This window comes from Gossypium arboreum, chromosome 4 (genome assembly GCF_025698485.1).
Source record: "Gossypium arboreum isolate Shixiya-1 chromosome 4, ASM2569848v2, whole genome shotgun sequence".
Classification (NCBI taxonomy): domain Eukaryota; kingdom Viridiplantae; phylum Streptophyta; class Magnoliopsida; order Malvales; family Malvaceae; genus Gossypium; species Gossypium arboreum.
Window position 1 is genome coordinate 5,025,217 of NC_069073.1, and position 20,341 is coordinate 5,045,557.

At 31.1% G+C, this 20,341-nt stretch overlaps 1 long non-coding RNA gene across 5 annotated transcripts; it reads left to right on the top strand.

The window, feature by feature from the left end:
• The first annotated feature begins 7,055 nt into the window (after positions 1–7,055).
• Positions 7,056–10,983, top strand: LOC128291634 (uncharacterized). Of its 5 annotated transcripts, none has more exons than XR_008281442.1 (4): positions 7,056–8,811; positions 8,880–9,027; positions 9,492–10,373; positions 10,476–10,983. It is a non-coding gene; the product is annotated as an uncharacterized LOC128291634 (long non-coding RNA). The 5 variants fall into 5 exon arrangements; XR_008281438.1 differs by having other exon boundaries at positions 7,056–8,412; positions 8,666–9,027; XR_008281440.1 differs by having other exon boundaries at positions 7,056–7,253; positions 8,622–9,027.
• The last annotated feature ends 9,358 nt before the right edge of the window (positions 10,984–20,341 follow it).

The following is a 20,341-nucleotide window of genomic DNA, read 5'->3' on the forward strand; positions in this document are numbered from 1 at the left end:
TCATGGAGTGTGCTCTCGATATGAAATGTGTAAGACCATGGTTGAAAGATACCATGGCAACCTGATATGAAATGTGTAAGACCATAGTTGAAAGATACCATGGCAACCTGTGTGTAAGACCATGGTTGAAAGATACCATGGCAACCTGATATGAAATGTGTAAGACCATGGTTGAAAGATACCATGGCAACTTGATATAAGATGTGTAAGACCATGGTTGAAAGATACCATGGCAACGTGACATGAAAAGAATAAGACCATGGTTGAAAGATACCGTGGCAACATGACAGAAAATGAGTAAGACCATAGTTGAAAGACACTATGGCATCACGTCAAAGATAAATAAGACCGTGGATGGGAGACGCTATAACATCTGTTGAACAATTGATATTCAGGTAAAATGTATCAGATGACGAATGGTTATATGAAATGGTTGTGTGAAATGTTTACAAGAACTTGTCATATGGAAATATATGTACAAAAGCGTTGTATGAAATAATTATGAAAATGGATAAACGAAATAAGTATAAGCACATGGAATATAATTTATGTTAAGTTTGATATAAGCTATTATCGAATAAATATACATAAAATATATGGAAATGATGAAGCATAAAATATTGATATAATGAAATGAATAATATATGCTTGTGAAGAAACGATAAGAGCATGATATGTTTCATGACATGTACATATATGATTATCTTTGATATGTTGATACAAGGAAATTATGTAATTGAGACTATTATTAAACTCAAGTACGACATATCAAGAAAATAGATATATCAATGTTGAATTTATATGAGATATGTGCAAGTATACTAACAATGTTGTTGTTTGATGCTTATACAAGTGCCAAACTGTTGATTGAATGGTAATATATTTATTTTATATGATGCATTGAATCGGTAAGTATTTTAATTTTTTTAAGTGATCTACAAATGGTAGTAATACTCCGAAACCTTGTTCTGGCAGCGGATACGGGTTAGAGGTGTTACAGTTGCCTTTGCCAATAATGAGTGGCAAGTAGCGGTACATGCTGGGTATAATGCTTTAATAAATAATTCTACCTGGGAACTTGTTCCCTTACCACGTGGTTGGAAGGTGATTGAGTGTAAATGGCTTTTCAAAGTAAAGAAGAATCCTGATTAAACTATAGCTTGTTGTAAGGCTCGGTCTGTGGCAAAAGGTTTTTCTCAAGTGTCAGGGTGTGATTTTAAAGAAACACTCAGTCCAGTGGTTAAACCTGCCACTATTCGAACTATGTTGTCAATTGTTGTCTCTAAAGGTTGGCCAATCCGACAGGTTGATGTGAATAATGCCTTTCTGAATGGTAACCTTATTGACGAAGTGTATATGCAACAACCTCCCAGGTATGTTCAATATGTTCCAAGTGGAGAACCTTTGTTGTGTCACCTGACAAAGGCCTTATATGGTCTGCGCAAGCTCCACGAGTATAGTTTAATAAATTGAAGCAGTTTCTTATCTCTGTTGGTTTTCTTTTGTCAAAATCTGATGCTTCTCTGTTTGTTTGAGTTACGGCTGACTCTAGTATGCTTGTGCTGGTTTATGTGGATGATATTATCAAATCTAGAAGTGCACTCTACGATATTGATGCTTTTGTTCAACAATTACATAATGAGTTCTCTCTTAAAGACATGAGAGATATTCATTATTTCTTAGGCATTGAGGTGACTCAATCATCCACTAGAGTTATTCATCTTTGCCAACATAAGTACATATTGGATTTGCTTGATAGAAGCTTGTTAGCTAACGCTAAAAGTGTTCACACATTGATGGTCAGTTCTTCTGTTTTGTCAAAGATGAGGGAGTTCGCCTTAGTGCTTCTACTAAGTATAGAAATCTTACCAGCGCATTACAACATGTGGTCCTTACTCGGCCTGACATTGTTTATGCGGTGAATTGAATCTGTCAATTCATGCATGCGCCTACTAATGTTCATTTGGTGGACTTAAAACGAATATTACGATACTTACGTGGCATTATTGATTATGGGTTAGTTTTTCGCTCTTCTGACCTACTATTTTTGATTGGCTACGCTGATGCTAACTGGGGATTAGATTTTGATGATTGCCAGTCAACAACAGGCTATGGTGTATATTTTAGAAATACACCCAACTTTCGGTGATCTAAAAAGCAACAAGTTGTTTCTCGCTCTACGGCAGAAGCTGAGTACAAGAGTCTGGCTGCAGCAACTAGTGATGTTACTTGGTTAGTTTATTTACTGAAAGAATTGCATTTTGGCTCTGTTGATACTTCTACTATTTGGTGTGACAATTCCAATGTTGTGGCGGTCGCTGCTAATCCTGTCTTACATTCTAAATTCAAGCATGTTGAGCTTGACTTATTTTTTGTTCGCGAGAAAATAGCTGACTGTTCTGTCGTTGTCACCGAGGTATCGACATGTGATCAAGTCGCTAACATCCTCACAAAGCCTTTGTCAGCGGTGGCCTTTGCTCGGTTTCGTAGTCTTCTTCAAATCTTACTTGTCGGGAAGATGGATGAATGTTAGAGTATAATGAAGAATCTGTTAGACTGTTATGTGCAGGTTGTTATACAGTTAGTGAGTTGTTCATATAAGTTGTTAGCAATAGTTACTCATGCACATTATATAAACACTCTTGATGTATTGAATAAAGTTATAAAAATAATACTGATCTATTTCTCAGTGTATTCAGTCATTTGTTTCTATTGACCATTCTTTGTATATACTTACATATCGTTAAAGAATTAACGGGATGATGTGGAATTTCATACGTAGAATATTTTAATAAGATGTAATTTATTACTTAATAACCCAATAAAATAATTACATGTGGAAAATAATAAATAATAAATAATCCATTAAGTTAAAAATGACTCTTAATTTAAAGAAAATAAATGTGATAATCTAAAATTTTTATTACAAGCTCTAAACTTTTTATTACAAGCTTTAGAAAACATATTTTAAAATAATTTAATAATTTTATTTACGTAAGAAACGCTCCATATATATTTGAGAAAACAGTTTCAAAGTATAATTCAAATTAAATAAAATTACATTAACAAATTTTGATTTAGAATTTTTATGCTTAGCATCTTAAAAACATTAATTAAAATATTAGAAATATCATGTTTAGAAAGTAACATTTTATATGTAACCAATAATTGTTTAGAAAGTAAATAAAAATATGTTTTATGATGTTTGTATGTAAGGAGTTGTTTTTATAATATCATTAAATATTTGTTATTAAAATATTGATGTGAATTTTAATACGTTAAATTTTTTGTTAAATTCATATTTATTATAATATTAATTTTTTGAAATATCGTTGTTAAGTGATTATTTTTTATGCTTAATATATTTCCGAGTTTGGCACTTTTTCTAATGTGGTACATGTGTTATTTGTTGGTCTAATCTCGTAATTGTATTTAGACCTGTTCATGGGTTGGGCTATCTGTCTAGGCCCGAAGGCCCACATGAAATTTGGGAAGGTTTGGGCACAAATATCAAGCTCGAAAAAATGGGTCTGAGCAAAAAAATATGCCCTTTTAAAATATGGATTGGGCTCATGCTTGAACATAGAAGGCCCAAGTTTGACTCGGCCCATTTTTAAGTTTATAATACTTTATATTATGTTATTTTTATATATTATGTAATTTAGAGCACATTAAAAAAATAAGCCTACACTAAATATATAAATTATAGGGATTAATTATATAATTTAACATAGAATTTTTCGTTTGAAATAATGGTTTAACTTGTCGTATTTTCTTAACATTACATCGTTAACGACAAGTAATGGCTCAGTGAGTAAAATATTACAACGCGATAACGTAAGTGACTAAAACATGACATTTTATATATAAGTGACTAAAATATAACCTGATGTAAACAAAAGTGACTATTTTGGTAGTTTACATGTAACATCCTAAAAATCGGGTTAGAAGAAATTAAGTTTTGAAACCAAGGGTGGTTAATCCTCGATTATGAGTTTAGATTTTGGAAATTTTTAACAAGTAAATTAGTTTGGTTCAATGGTCAAGTATTTTGAGTATGTGTGTGAAGTTTTGGGTTTGAATCTTGTCTCTAAAATTTTTGTTATTTTGTTTAAACCCTTACCTTTGCACGTTTGGTTTATAAGTTAAATTCAGTCGATTAATGTTAAGAATGAACCTACTGGTTCAATGGTCAAGCTTTTGTATAATCTTTGGTCTTGTGTTAAAATCTTGGTGAAAGGAATAAGGAATGTTTTTATTTTTTAGTTTCATTGTATGATAGTTAGTTTTGTTAGTTAATTAAACTTCCCCAAAACCTCATGTGATTCCACATTCATTTTTCCATTTCTTTTCTGCCATTTCTCTTCTGTTTTTTTCTTTGTTTTGTTATCTTTCTTTTTGCTATATTACTCCGAATTGATTCTACACGAGATTTGACTTCTCTTGTATGGTTCAATTCGGTTGTCGGGACAAGAACTCATCCTTGTTGCTTCTGTATCGAATTCATAACAGGTGGGTACTGGAAACCACTTTTTCAAATTTTAGTCTTCAGAAAGTAGGACTGTCGACGCTACACAGTCATGTAACTTACTGTTCACAAAAATTGAAGGTACACGAGCGTGTGCCCAGACTGTGTGTGGTTATGAACTGTGCAAGGTTCACACGAGCCGGTGACATGTATGTGTGTCTAGGCCGTGTAACTCACTATTTACGAATTAGGATCACACGAGTAAGTGACACGGGTGTGGGTCAGGCCGTGTGAGACACACGGGCATGTGCCAAACTGTGTGGAAACACATGAGCTAGTTCATCAGGCTGTGTGAAACCACATTACTGTGTGAGGCAATATTTGGAAACCTTCCCCTGGCCACAAGCGTCGTTCGAAACGAATGCAGGCCTATTGTAGGGTCCGAATGATCTGAATTAGGCTATATAACTTGATATCTGATGATCTAATAATGAACAACTTGTGATTTATACGTATGTCTACTATGTTTGAACCTAAGTGAGTAGGATCTGTCAGAACATAATGTGCTATTGTCTGATGTGTGTGAACTATCCAGGTACGATCTGTATTTAGTTAAGTTTGTTGGTACGCCTCTGGGTTACTTTGTTGATAAAGAATATGTGAATCTGATTATGTTAGATTGATTGTTACTGATTCTGATTTATAAACCTTTATGTTACTTTGTTGATGAGGAATAAACAATATCTATATATGTTAGACTGATTGTTACTGATTCTGGTTTACAACCGTGAATGTGACTTCATGGCAAATCTGATATGATCTGTTAAGGTTTGATAAGTCTGTTTTACAAAATATGGACTCCTATGTTTACTAATTCTGTTGTTGAAAGATAGCATGACTTACATGCTCACTACTATGATTTTGCATATGCATGCCATGACACATTGCATGAGAGTTGGGTTGATATGAAAGGAGGAAGTTTCTGGTAGTTTAAAAATCTGCATTATCTGGTGGTTTATCCATAATTCTATTCTGGCAGCTTAGCTGTACTATAGTGGCTTGACCATATGTAACCGATCTGACAGTCTTAATTGTAAAATTTTGGTAGTACTGTCCACAGTTTTCTATTGGTGTGATTTGGCTAGACGAGTTCTAAGGGAACTCTATTTTGGTGTGTAGTGGAGTTTAGGTAAGATAGTTTCTGATAAATTTACATTCTGATCTGTTTAAAAAATACAACATCTGCATAACACATCCTCTGCTCTGCTATGTTCTGCTTTATTTGATTTGTTATGTTCTACTTCATTCTGTTTTGTTCGATTTTGTTGTACTATCGTTGTGAAAATTTTCGTGATACTTTAGATCTATTCTGTATTGGTTATAAAATTGTTATTAAGTTTCATGCGTTACTTTGATTTATCTAATAAAATATGTTTATTTGTATCTGAGTTTGGTTATACGTGATGCTTGGTAGCTTACCCTTTGTCTTACCTGAATCTGTTCATGTGGACATCTGACTTAAGACCAGACGGCGTAGGGGAGCTTGGATTGTTTTGCATTGATATAACTATGATTTGATCTTTTGTGTTGTAATTTGTTTTTTGACTTGCCTTGCTTTTCTTTTGATAATCTCGTCGGTTTCTGTCAATTTCTAACACGAAACTACAAACCACCTAAGTCGACTAAAATGAATTTCAGGTTTCCAAAGTTAAAATTTCGAAAAGAAATCAGTTTTCCACACGTTGGTTTAACTCGTCCAAACTCTACTCAAACTTTTAGGCCGAGTTTGGGGTGTTACATTACACTTTTTTTCCAGTTTTATAATTAAATTTTAATTATATTTAAAAAATTTAACCTGTTAAAATTAACGGTCAAAGGGGTTTTTTAATGCATTTTGACGATTCAAGTACCCAATTAAGAGTAAAAAACAAAAAAAAAAATGCCGGAGCTTAATTGCCTTTTTTGAAAAAGTTTGAGGGTCTTTTTGATACATTTTAAAAGTTCAAGAACCAAATTATAGGAATTTAATTGGTTTTTTTAAATTGAGGACTTTTACATTCTTAAGTCTAAAATTAATTAAATAGAATATAATAATATAAATTGTTAAATAAATTATATTTATATGTAAGTTAATTTTAAAGGTTTTTTGAAGAAATAATTTTAAAGGTTAACAATTATTAACATAAATATATTAATTTTAAAAACTATAATAATTTGTTTTTGTTTTTGTATCAATTAAAGGTTGAAGCAATTTATATATACGTTGAAAAAAGGATTAAGAGTCAAAAGGAATTTAATTCCTTCTGTGTACATCCATTTGTCCTATATTCCCCCAGGAAAGAAAAGAAAAGCAAGAGCAATGCGAGATTCTTGTTGGAAATGGGAAATTATTGTTTGGGATCATTTTAATATAGTTTTCTTTTTCTCCAAGAAGTTGAGGCATAACAACACCGTCGTATAAAGAATATAAATAAAAGGGTAAATTATATCATCAATCATTTAATTTTAAAATAATTAATAAAATAATTATTAAATTTTAATTTATTCACTAAACTTTCAAAAAGTAATAAAAGGTTCCGTAACAAACTTAATGGAAATGTCATTTTTCATCCCTCTCCAATCCTTTCCCTCATCACAAGCCCCTTAACTTTTTTGCACACCTCCCCAACCCCTCTTCCCCCTATTCCTTCTTCACCATCATTTCTCTCATTCTTATTCCAGCGTCTTTTTTCTTCACAAGGTTCTCATCTATCTATCAATTAGATCCATGGATGAGCAATTAATGGTATTTATTTCCGTTTTGAGACTTCCTTATTTGCAGGAAAAAGCGGCCACCAATTATTTTATCTTTTCTGTGCAAAATTTTCTGCTTGAGTATTGCTGGGTATGCAATTAAAATCGAAGGAATAGGAAGATATATTTTTATTGTTTCTTCTGTTCTTACAGAAGCTGTTTGTTCAAGAGGACTGCCTTCCTGAAGTTTTTGCACTGACTATTGTCTGATTTATTATATTCATAGCTTCAGTTGGTCATGGATTTCTTTTTAAAAAAGTTTCTTCTCTGATATTTCCTGTGGTCTACATAGTCAACCTTCTTTTCCACTTCAGCTCTCTGGTCTGGTCATATCTCGTAGTCTTGTAGTTGAACTGAATTTCTGTGTAGTTCTAATGCTAATGCCTTCTTCATTGCCAGTTGGTTTTAATATTTCCAAGCCACATAGGAAGAGCATGAACTAATTATTTTGCCAGTTGAAGGTGCCTATGTTCTCTTATCCTAGGCGTAGGATAAGGGTATCAAGTAACCTTGAAAACATGGCACCTCTGCACCATCTATTACAGTTCTTTTGCAGAAAACCAAAGCTTAAGAAATGATGAATGATCATCCCCCACCCCCTTCCAAATTCTACATTTTTGTGGATCTGACATGTACCTTAAAGGTATTGAATGTCTATATAAAAGTAGAACTCGAGAATTGAGGAAGAAAATTGTGGATACCCTAGAGTGCCTTTCTTAAAGTTTATTTACGTCTATAAAAGAATTTTTAGAACATGGTGATAGATTTAGTTTTTCAAATGGTATATTACTTGTTTCTTCTTCATGTTAGCTTTATATTTTCTTTTTCCTCTCTCATTGTTGCAGTGACCCACAATGTACTCTGCTAACTGAAAGGACAGTTTCTGATTTGGTTTCTTGTACATAATACGACAAGATATGATTGGTTTTAAAGCCTTCTGCTGTTTTTACAAGAATTATGACCTTTTTTTCCTCCTTTTTCCCCCCATCCCTAAAGGAGCCATTCTCGGGCCTGCATTGATTTTCTTTGCTGCCATCAGCACCAGTTTCAGCACTATTACTTCCAGTGCTGCTGCTTGTGCTCTGTTGTATACATGCCAATGGTTATGTCCTGGGTCATTTTCCCGTTTTAGAAGAAATAACTTTTAATAGGTATGTCATCTTATTAGCTGCCACTACCTTTTCCTTGGAGTTATGCTTCTATGCTGCAGCCTTTATAATGTGTATGTGCTATCTTAATGACTGCATTTTGTTTAATGACCCCTTTTGGCTTTTCAGACATGTCAATATATTGGACAAAAAATTGTGTCTTAATGATTTTGCTGAGCAACAATACTAATATGAACAATCTTTTATACTAGTAGTGGATTTCTAAAAGGAACTAACCTGAGTTTACAAACACCAGAGGCATCTCTTACAAAGCAGGTTGTGGTACCTACAGTTGAAGCAGATGTTGCATTTGGCCTTGGGAGATTAAACTTAACTAACTCTGAAGTTAGATCCAGGGTGTCAAAAGCTTTGGATACTGTTGGCATGTCTGAATACCTACAGGTAAGATTTTGTATTCAACAGCTTTTGGATAATAATGAAGTATGTTAAATATTGTATGCTTACTCAAGGTTTATCATCTTTAATTTCTTCCCGAGGCCGGTTCAAGCACTTAGTGGTGGTCAAAAGAAAAGGGTTGCCATTGCTGGTGCTTTAGCTGAAGCATGTAAAGTTCTGCTTCTGGATGAGCTTACGACTTTTTTGGATGAAAGTGATCAGGTGAGTAATAGTAGACACAAGATAGAGTGTGTATCAATATTTACTGATGCAAGTTTTGCATAAGTGTACAACATGTTAAAATGCACAAGAAAGAAAAACATATAGTAAGACGAGCCTTGTAACAGTAACAACTGCTGGCATGGGAATGGTTGAAATAGCATTATTGCCTTACCTATGAACACACCACTAAGCACTGTATAGATTAAACAGCATATTTCTTTTACTTTTAAGTAACTAGTGGTCTACTGTCATAATTCTTCGAGGGACAATGAATCCATAGTCTTCATCTGGTCCGTACAGTTGCAGTTTAAGTTTTCAGAGTGGTGTGTATTATATGTGATCCTCGATATTCCTTCAATTGGATGTATCCACATAACTGATTATATAAATGATCAAACAGTTACTTATTCCTCGATAGTTCGAGCTTTTTTTCTGAATCAAAGCTCTTGGTATGATCTGATTAGATGGGGTTGGTAAAAGCGGTTCAGAATCTTTTGAATATATATGGAGAAGTTACAGCATTGTGAGTGATCCATCGTTTGGAAGAACTTGAGTATACCGATGGTGCAGTATACATGGAAGATGGAAGAGTGATTATGCATGGTGATGGAGCAAGCATAAGTAATTTCATCAAAGCAAAGCAATCTTCATATGTCGACCGTATAAATTCTTGAGCCATTGCCTCCTTTTTGTTTCCCTTCCCCTCTCTATGTTGATTATCTTTTGTATAATAAAATTACAATGTTTGAACAACGTTTACCATGTCAACTTACTGTGTTTTGGTAAAGCAGATGTATGTTTATGAATATGATTTTGGAGCCTGTTTGTACATGCTTTGTTTCTCTGTAATCTAATTTCACTGTTCCCATCTCACTATTATTGTAATCTTCTCTCATGGTACCATGGGGTCACCATTATTGTCGTTGTACAGATATTCTTTCTCTTCAGAATAATAAGGGTGTTTGATTTATGATGATACACTTCAAATCTTATACCACAAGAAATACAAAGGGTAGGGAAAACTAACCCGTATTGTCATTCATTTTTTTTCTTTAATTTCTTCTCTTCATCACTAGAAAGCTATTTCTATTTCAATTGATTTTCTATTTGACTATCATGGACTATCAATTGGGATGAAGAATGGAAATAAATAAACAATGAGCAGGTTTATATCAGGACGTATTATGAGATGGTGAATCAGCATTATTTCCGTGCGGAATGAACAAGAACCATAGTAGCATCAATGCATCATGATAACTTGGTGAGAATTCTCGAACTGTGTCATATTCTTTAGCAATGGGCATATCAACCAAAGATAGAGCTCTCCATCAAGCATCAGCCATCCCGTAAGTTCCTTCTTCAACTTCTCTCCCTTGTTAAAAATTATATTTGAAACTTGTAAGCTTAGCATTGTTGGTTAGTACTAATATGTCCAAGTTGGTGCAAAGCTTGCCGAAGGTGGGACGTTTATGATTTGCCAATGCTTCAGTCGACGTCAATAGCTGCGGTATCATGACCAGTCATCCAGTGACCAAAAATCTGCTTTGCTAATACAGTATTTGTAACTCATGGTGAGTCAGAACCAAATGATACCATGGAAATGGAAAATGAATGGTATATTGGGATCATTTTAATGGGTGGGATTCCACCTTTGAGGACAGATTCACAATCTCTCATGGTTGAGCTTCTCTGACTGAAAGCAAGGACAGGAACACGCTACCGTGGTTGCTATAAATGCTTCTAATTAAAACAAACAATGTGAAGCTATTTGCTAAGTTTTGTTACTTGCGACTATCAATAGCAATAACTTGATCCGGGCTGAAGTTTGTAACTTGATCCGGGCTGAAGTTTGCTAAGCTCATTAGGAACAAGCAAGGCATCAAAGCTTATGGGAAGAAGAATTGTCTATGGTTTTAAACAGATTTTATATATCTATTTATTGTTCAAAGGATTAAACAGATTTCAATTGTCAAAATTGGCAAAAACTTATTACGAATTAGCCTTCAAAAAATAGATGTTTAAGAAATTTAACTATGTAAAACATTAAATAATAAGTTCAAGAAAAAAAGTTAGTATTGGGACTAAAAATTATATTAATTTATAAATAAATTATTTGATAAATTAATTTCAATACTAATACTTGTATTAATAAATTCTATCATTTCAGTTGTTTAGATTTTGCTCTTTCTTTTTTTTTCTTTTATAATATTATTAATCCCAAATTTCAAAGGAAAAAGAAGATTCAAATAGATTAAAAAATATTAGAGCCACACACGTAGCGTACTGGCGTCTTGAATGAAGCTAACCAATTGCATCATAGAATGAAGCATGAAGTGTTACGTAGAACATTATCACCTAAAGCAAAAGAAGAACAAGGACAATCGTAGCAAAAGCACCCAACATTATTCTCTCATTTAACGCCGCCTCCTTCGACCAGAGCTACCGTACCAACCACCCGATGGGGAGTGATACATTACTGAAAAAAACTTATTTTTCTATAATAAAATAAAATTTTAATTCATTAAATTATAATAAATATATTTCCTATGATTTAGCAATTTTAAATTTCATTTTATTAAATAGTAATTATTCATTAAAACTTTTATAATAATAAAATTATATTTTAACTTTATAAAAAAATAAAAATTGAATTAATCTTTTAAAATTCCATTGCTTTTCAGAACTTATTAGGTTAAGAAGAAATATGTGAAACTCACGGAATAATAAGAAGCCTTTGTTTTACCTAAGCAACGAAGGCTTCGATGCTAGTAAAGTAAGAAGGTGGTTTTATAGAAAAACCTGCCCAACGTGGAACATGGAAGAGTGTCAATTCCACTTTATTTATTTTTTTCTGTTGAAAATCAGTGCGAACCCCAATTATTCTGGATTCCAAGATGGTCAAGGCCGAAAAGTTTTGTAAAAGGTCACTTCGTTCTTTTTGTCCAAGTTATTTCTCTCTTTTTCCAAATTGCTTCTTCTTTTCTTTTGTCTAACACTCACTTCTTCTTTTTTTCTACAAATAATTCATTATTCTCTAATCAATTTATTGCAGCATTAGCTCTGCCTATTCATTTCGCTTTTGTTGAAATAAATAGTCAAAGTCTGTGAACCAAATGATACCATGGAAATGGAAAATGAATGGTATATTGGGATCATTTTAATGGGTGGGATTCCACCTTTGAGGACAGTTTCACAATATCTCATAGTCGAGCTTCTCTGACTGAAAACAAGAACAGGAACTCGACCATGGTTGCTATAAATGCTTCTAATTAAAACAAAAAATGGGAAGCAATTTGGTAAGTTTTGTTACTTGAGACTATCAATAGCAATAACATGATCTGAGCTGAAGTTTGCTGAGCTCATTAGGAACAAGCAAGGCATCAATGGTTATGGAAGAAGAACTGTGTATGGTTTTGACCATTCTTACGTACTCTACAAATGTTTGAATTCTCATCGTAGGAGCTTGTTTTTGCACCCAAGGATGCAGAAATCAATAGAAAACTTGCCTTTTAGTTTTTGAATTAAAAATTCAAACAAATAAGCTTTATATATTACTTGGGTTCATCGAGTGTGAAGTGAAGGATCTTGTTAAGATGTGGGATACCATTACCAATCATCCAACCTGTAAAATGGTCGGCTATGCACTCATGCTTATTAAGACAATAATCAATAATTTAATAATAAAAAAAGAGTAAACAACATTAAGGAGCACGACAAATTAAAACCAAAAACACCCAAATCATTTTTAAAGCCAAAGAAATCAATTAAGTTGACTCCATTTTTGCATCATAGAACGAAGCACAAAGTCTTACATAAAACCCAGTTACGAACCACCAAAAGCAAAATATATATATATATATATATATATATATATATATATATATTGTAGCAGCATAAGCACCCAACTATAATTCAAAAACCATCAAACTCCTCGGACCGGAGCTACCGTCCCACCCGCCCGAGTGATCTGCAGATAAATACATTGAAAATTTTTTTTTTATAATAAAATAAATTTTATTTGATTAAATTGTAATAAATATTATATGCTTTATAAAAAAGCTAGAAAGGGAAGAGAAACTATCCATACATATCAAGTCATCTGGTCAAGTGGTAGATTAACGTCGGCCACCACAGGTATAGTATCAAGATGATTTGGAGCGACAGTGGCCGCAGGGATAGTAGCAAGATGATTTGGAGCCACAGTGGCACGGTTTCTTCGTTTGATGTAATCAAGCACGAGCTTGAATAGAAAAAGAAGAGAGAAGCCGGCAAGCTGGATCAATGCCATGATTTTGGTGTCACCCTCCATGTTAATGTTGCTGGAGAAACCCAACGAAAATCTTGATGATGAAGAATTCTTAAAAAATGCCATTGCTTTTCGGTGCTTATCAGGTTAAGAAGAAATATGTGAAACTCACTAAATACTAAGGAGCAGAACTCTGCAACGAAGGCTTTGATATTTACTGGTAAACTAAGAAGGAAGTTTTATAGGCAAATTTGTGAAAAGGGCAGATCTTGGCTTTTAGGTTTATGAGTACTCCATTTGCTTTTGCTTTTCTCATCAGGTTTACGAGTACTCCATTTCCTTTTTTGCTTTTCTCATCTCGTTTTTTCTTTGCCAATGGGACCCGCCTTGAGTATACCACCACCGAATCTAGTAACAAGGGAGTTGCTAAGATGGAGAGAGAGAATAGATTTTGTTTTTATTATGTAAAAGTTTACAAAAACAAGGGAGTTGCTAGGGCTCGTGGTGATTGCAATCTACTACTTTCTTGTCTATCAAGGCAAACTAGACTAAGCAAAATTAAGTTAAGATTTAATTTAATTAACTATTTTCCAAGTTTTCGTTTTTTAACAATTAAAGGTTAAAATTTAAAAGTTAAAAGCAATTTATATATAGGGTAAGGGTTCCTTCTTAATCTCTCAACCTCATTTTTACTTTTTACCCATATTTTACAGCATATAAAATATTTTGTGCACAAGTTGAGCAAAGAGCAAATATTTGTGTTCTACAAATAATTCATTATTATCTAATCAATAAGAATTTGGAATCAATAGTCCCAGTCTGTGCACCCCAGTGAGGAGACAACAAGATTAGAAAATAATGATTACCTAGTTTTGTTCTTAGAGTCTCCTCTCCCATAATCTCATCCCCCAAAAAAAAAAAAAAAAAAGAAAAGAAAAAAAAAAGCAAGGTGAACTCTCCTCTTTCATTCCCAACCCAAAAAGAAGAAGAAAAAAGCCAACTTCTTTTAAGCGACAAGTTGTTTAGAAAATAAGGATAAATATTATGTGTATGGGAATTCACATGCAAGCAACTTCTTGGCAGCAACATCGTGTTGCTTGATATAGTTTTGTACTTAAATCCTCCTCCTTTCATCCCCCAACCCCCAAAAAAAAAAAAAAAAAAGATAAAAAAGAAAGCAAGGTATCAAAGTCTATGGTTTTGACCCATTCTCACTTACTCCACAAGTGTTTGAATTCTCATGTTTTTGCACTCAAGGATGGAAATGGAAAATGATTGGTATATTGGGATCATTTTAATATAGTTTTCTTCCTTTTTTTTCAATAAATTGTTGAGGCCCGATCACAAAATATATTAACAACAGTTTTCTATTAATAGTATAAATAAAAATTAGTTTTAAAAACATTTTACTTTTCCTAACAGCTCTAAACTTTTTATTACAAGCTTTAAAAAGCATATTTTTAAAATAATTCTATGATTTTATTTATGTAAGAAACGCTGCATATTTATTTGAGAAAATAGTTTAAGTAAAAATACATTAATAAATTTTATTTATAAAATTTTATGCTTAGCATCTCAAAAACATTAATTAAAATATTAGAAAATTCATGTTTAGAAAATAATGTATTATTTGTAAAATTTTGTGACCCACATTTTATATGTAACCAACTAAATTGTTTAGAAAGTAAATAAAATTCAATTATATGATGTATGTAAGGAGTTATTTCTTATAATATCATTAAATATTTTGTTCGATTAAAATATTAATGTGAAATTTTAATATGTTAAAATTTTCTATTAAATTCATATTTATTGTAATATTAATTTTTTGTTATATCATTGTTAAGTGGGTATTTTTTAGGCTTAATATATTTTTGAGTTTTGACACTTTTTCTAATGTGGTGCATGTGTTATTTGCTGATCCAATCTAGTAATTGTATTTAGACTTATTCATGGGTTGGGCTACCGGTCCAAGCTCGAAGGCCAACATGAAATTTGGGAGGGTTTGGACAAAAATATTAGGCTCGAAAAATGGTCTGGGCAAAAAATAAGCCCATTTAAAATATGGATCAGGTTCATGCTTGAACATCTAAGACCCAAGTCCGACCCAATTTTAAGTTTATAATACTTTATATTATGTTATTTTTATATATTATGTTATTTAGAGCACATTAAAAAAATAAATCTACACTAAATATATAAAATATAGGTATAATTATATAATTTAACCTAATTTTAGTTTGAAATAATGATTTAACTTGTCACGTTTTTTTACCATAACACCATTAACGACAATTAATGGCTCAGAGACTAAAATGTTACAACACGATAACGTAAGTAACTAAAACATTTCATATATAAGTGACTAAAATATAACATGAGGTAAACAAAAGTGACTATTTTGGTAGTTTACATTTTTTCCAAATTTATAATTAAATTTTAATTATATTTAAAAAGTTAACCTATTAAAATCAATGGTCAAAGGGCTTTTTAAAGCATTTTGACGGTTTAAGTACCCAATTGAGTGCAAAAAGATAAAAAAAATGCTAGCGCTCAATTGCTTTTTTTGAAAAATTTTAAAGTCCTTTTTGATACATTTTGAAAGTTCAATTACCCAATTGAGTAAAAAAAAAGAAATTTAAATGGTTTTTAAAAAAAAATTGAAAGCTTTTACATCCTTAAGTCTAAAATTAATTAAATATGATATAATAATATAAATTGTTAAATAAATTGTATTTATATGTAAGTTAATTTAAATTTTTTTTGAAGAAATAATTTTAAAGGTTAACAATTATTAACATAAATATTAATTATATAAAATCATATCAAATTCTAATATATTATATACTTGGGTTCATTGAGTGTGAAAGATCTTGTTAAGATGTGGGATACCATTGCCAAGTGCCAACCATCCAACCTGTAAAATGGCTAGCCATACCCTCATGCTTACTACTTAATCAGCTTCTTCTCAAATTGGATGTTACTAATCTCCTAACACTAAGCACCCAAATTTCAAAGGAAAAAGAAGCTTCAAATAGATTCACACACGTCACTTGCTCCACTTCACTGTTTTCACTTAATTACATCAATAATCAATAATTTATTAAAATAAAATACCATTTTTATTGCATCATAAAACGAAGCACGAAGTCTTAAATAAAAAAAAAAATCCCAATCGCACCAAAAGCACCCAACTTTATTCCCTTCAACGCCATAGAGCTCCTCTAACCACAGCTACTGTCCAACCGCCCGACGTGGAGTGATCTGCGGATATTGAAAAATAATAAAATTTATAATAAAAATGAATTAATATTATTAAACAGTAACAACTCATTGAAATTTCATTTAGAGCCCATGATTTTTTGAATGGATGAATATTGAGGCAGATTCAAGGGCTCTCATCAACCCAACCCAAGCATGAAAAATAAAATCTACACAAATCACAGTGTGTGCTAGTTTCTGTTCGTAATTTTAATTGAATGATGATGGGGATGCAGCTACGGCGTACTTTGGGGAAGATCAAACCCAGTTCCCATCAAGCAATCTTTTTGCAGCGGCGGGTGATGGGATATGGGACAATGAAGCATCATGTGGAAGGCAATACCTGGTGAGATGCATAAGCTAGAAACGGAAGAGAAATGAACGTTTTACCATCAAACTTATTCATTAATCTCGGGAAGTTCTACATCAACTTCGGCCTTCCCAGAGATAGTAGCAAGACGATTTGAAGCGACAGTGGCACGGTTTCTTCGTCTGATGCAAACAAACACGAGGTTGAGCAGAAAAATGACAGCGATGCAGGTAAGCTAGATCAATGCCATGATTTTTGTGTCCCCCTCCATGTTAATGTCCCCGGAGAAACTCAACGAAAATCTTGATGATGAAGATTTCACAGAAAATCCCATTGTTTTTTAGGTTAAGAAGAAATATGTGAAGCACACAAGACGACAAGGATGGTTTTTTTATGTGATCGACCAAGACGTGGATGGTAGTAAACTAACAAAGCTGGTTTTGTATAGGCAAGCTAATGCACAGAGAAAGACATGGATGTTGATTTTGTTCAGAGACTGCAGCTTATATAAATAAAGTTATTATAAAATATCTTTAAAAACCATTTTTGGTATTTATTTTATTTAAAACATTTTAATTTTTTCCTGACAGTTCTAAGCTTTCTATTACAAGCTTTAAAAACATATTTTTAAAATTTTTATTTATGTAAAAAACGTTCGATATTGATTTGAGAAAATAGTTTTTAAGTATAATTCAAATTAAGTAGATATACATTAATAAAATTTGATTTAAAAATTTTTATGCTTACCATCTTAAAAACATTAATTAAAATATTAGAAAAATAATCGATTATTTGTAAAATTTTTGGAGTCACATTTTATATGTAATCAAATAATTATTTAGAAAATACAAAAAAGAAAAACTGTTTTATGATGTGTGTATATAAATACTTATTTTTTTATTCTAAATATTTTATTATGATTAAAATATTGATGTGAATTTTAACACCGTTAAAATTTTCTATTAAATTCATATCTATTACAATATCTTTTTTTGTTTACATCAGTTAGTTTTTTTAGGCTTAATATATTATATAGTATCCGAATTTGACACTTTTTCTAATGTGGTGTATATCTAATACTTGTATTTGACAAAAGTTATAAATTTTGTTACCCAAAAGTAACAATGTTAACTTTTAATGTCTAATTTAGGTTTTAGTGTTAATTTGATACAATTTAATTGCTAATATTGATTTGATTTTAAATAATAAAATGTTTTAATATATTGTTTAGTATAATTTGATATACTAAATTTGCTTTAATATATTTTAAGTTAACTTATATAAAATTAATTAAATATGATATAATAATATAAATTGTTAAATAAATGTTATTTATATGTAGCTTAATTTTAAAGGGTTTTTTAAGAAATAATTTTAAAGGTTAACAATTATTAACATCAATATATTAATTATATAAAGAGATAATAGTTATAAATTTACTATACAATTTTATAAATTTCCATGCATGTATTTTTGTTTTTATATATTTTTTAATTTATATACTCGATTAATTATAAAATACATTAATTTAATTAATTTAATTAATCAATATGAATTATTAAATTAAAATATTTAATTATAAAATTTAATGGTGCTCCCATGCATGTAAAAGTATACAAAGAAAAACATGAACTTCTAGGATAGGTGTGGAGGTAGGGCATTAAAGTATCTTTTTCCTCATGCATATGCGTACGTAAATGACAAGCTTTGTCATGTAAATCATTTGTGGAGCTAGAAATGGCCTTTTGCTTACATGAACAGATGAACCTGGAAACAATAGTCTGTGGACCCCAACTAGGAAACGACAGGCTTAGAAGATAATGATCTTCCACTTTTAAACCCACATATGTGTCTTCTCATAACCTCTGACGCCCACCTAAAATGGCCAAAAAAGAGCAACACAAACTCTCTTCAGCCATTCTCAACCCAAAAAAGAAGAAAAAAGCCAACTTCTTTTAAGCTTAATATATTTCCGAGTTTTGATACTTATATAAGATGGTGTATGTGTTATTTATTGGTTCAATTTAGTAATTATATTTAGATCTATTTATGGATTGAATTATTCGTTCAGATTTAAAAATTCACTTGAAATTTGGAAGGGTTTGGATAAAAAAATAAGCCTATTTATAATATAAATCAGGCTTATGCTTGAACATCCAATGCTTAAACTCGACCGACCAATTTTAAGTTTATAATATTTTATATTATGTTATTTTTTATATATTATGTAATTTAGAACATATTAAAAAATAAACCTACGCTAAATATATAAAATATAAGGATCAATTATATAATTTGACTAAAATTTTCGTTTAAAATAATAATTTAACTTGTCACTTTTTCTTACCATTACATCGTTAACAATAATTAATGGCTCATTAACAAAAATATTACAACATGGTAATGTAAGTGACCAAAACTTAATATTTTATACATAAGTGACTAAAATATAACTTAAGGTAAACTAAAGTGGCTATTTTAGTAGTTTTATTTTTTTCCAATTTTATAATTAAATTTTAATTATATTTTAAAAAATTAACCTAGCTATCAAAAAAACTTTTTAATGTATTTTGACAATTTAAACACCTAATTAAGTAAAAAAAAAAAGGCGGGGAGAAAAGGTATTTAAACACAGACTATCGTCCGTCATTCTCAAACAAAAAAAGAAGAAAAAAGCCAACTTCTTTTAAGCTTAATATATTTTCGAGTTTTGACACTTTTTTTTAATATAGTGTATGTGTTATTTGTTATTTCAATTTAGTAATTGTATTTAGACTTGAAGACTCGCCTGAAATTTGAGAGGATTTGGATAAAAAAAACTAAACTCATTTAAAATATAGATCGAGTTCATACTTGAACATTCAAGGCCCAAGCCCAACCCATTTTAAGTTTATAATACTTTATATTATTTTTTATATATTATATAATTTAGAACACATTAACAAAAATAAACCTACACTAAATATATAAAATATATGGATCAATTATATAATTTAATCTAAACTTTTCGTTTGAAATTATGATTTAACTTGTCGCTTTTTCTTACCATTATACCGTCAACAAAAATTAATGGCTCATTAACTAAAATGTTACAACATTATAACATAAATGACTAAAACGCAACATTTTATATATAAGTGACTAAAGTATAACTTAAGGTAAACAAAATTGACTATTTTAATTATATTTAAAAAAGTTAACCTGTTAAAATCAACGTCAAAGGGCTTTTTAATACATTTTGACAGTTGAAGTACTCAATTGAGTGCAAAAAAAAAAAAAAAAAAATGTCAGACTTAACTTCTTTTTTTGAAAAACTTTTAGTGCCTTTTTGATATATTTTAAAAGTTCAAGTACCCAATTGATGAAAGAAATATTAATTTGGATTTAGCTTGTCATTTTTCTTCATTTTATATGGTAATATATTATTGTAATTGCTAAAATTTAAATTTAATCTTTTAATTTGCCTCAAAATCCCCACGCTAATAATGAGTGCAATC